The sequence below is a fragment of the Nematolebias whitei genome, chromosome 6 (assembly GCF_014905685.2).
Source record: "Nematolebias whitei isolate Nwh7 chromosome 6, NemWhi1, whole genome shotgun sequence".
NCBI classification, from domain to species: Eukaryota; Metazoa; Chordata; class Actinopteri; order Cyprinodontiformes; family Rivulidae; genus Nematolebias; species Nematolebias whitei.
This window is the reverse complement of record NC_056503.1, coordinates 5,414,962-5,416,364: the sequence shown is the minus strand read 5'-3', so window position 1 is coordinate 5,416,364 and position 1,403 is coordinate 5,414,962.

Here is a 1,403-nt window from a genome sequence, read left to right as displayed (position 1 = left end):
CTTCCCTTAAACTACCGGTAGTCTCTCCCGGGGCTGCGACTGCAGGCCACTGGTCAGCAAACGGCATTCAAGAGGGAACCTCCTGAATTTTTCTTGCTCCTTTTCTTTGGGCTGTTCCCTCTTCAGGGTCTCCACAGAGAGTCCTCCTCCATCTACCTCCATCTACCTCCTGTCCTCTGCATCATCTTGAGATGTCTGAGTGGGATCTCAACATTCTCATGGGAGTTGAAAAGCTTGCAGTCTTTTCACCTGAATTTAGAGCAGGTTCAAAGAATGGAGGGAGACTCTTTCTTTCAAAAGTTACGCATCATGACAGGAACTGCAAACCTGCTTCAGGAGTTCAAGGCCTGCGTCTGACACGTGCACTCGTCAAAACGGATGATCAAAATCTCAAAAACTAACTGGCTAAGAAACTGGAAGAATAAGAACTTGTCTAAATCTGCATATCTTTATTTCCAAGTGTACTCAGGTAAATTAAATGATAGACTGGAGGCAGCTGCTGGGCTTGATGCTCCAGACCTGCGCTGCTCAAGGTGCTGCATGGTGGAGCAGCTCTCGATTACTCTTCTTTTCTGGAAGAAAATCACTTTAGACGATCGTTTCCTCTGGTATCAGATGCTGTGCAGCCGGAAGGATTTTTACTGAAACCTTTTTAGTTTTGGACGTTTATTATGATGTGTAACCATGACAGCAAGGTGTTGTTTTTTATTACAACCGGGAGCAGCTGATTACCGTCTCAAAGCTCAAAGATCTCAACTACAGCTGGGGAACAAGTTGGATGAACTACAAGCCCTAACAAGGACCCATCCACAGTATGGGGGATGCAGTGTTTCACTGAGACATGGCTGCAGGTTCAAATCCCTGACTCCAGCGTCTTCCTGCCAGGCTTTATGACCATTTGAGCAGATGGAGATTTAGAGAGAAGTGGCAAAAACAATGGAGTCCAGATATTGAACTGTTAGAACGGCTCGTGACAACAAGAAGACCAGGATCATCCCTCGGCACCTGCAGCTGTCTGTCTGCAACGAGGAGCTCAATAAGCTGCTGGGAGGAGTTCTGCCCAACATTCAGATGGTCCTGCTGCCCAGGAGGACAGAGAAACCCAAGTCCAAGTAAACAGCAGCTTCTTCAGATCCACTGTAAGACGGACTGCTAAGAGCTCATTCCTGCTCACATCCATCAGCATCTAGAACAACTCTTTCATGAAACCAGGATGATGAGCTACAACACTGAATTTACCTTTGAGATGAATCAAGTAATTTTGAATTTAATTGAATGTGGGCAACAAAACTACAAACCGGATTCCAAAAAAGTTGGGACACTAAACAAATTGTGAATAAAAACTGAATGCAATGATGTGGAGATGGCAAATGTCAATATTTTATTTGTAATATAACATAGAT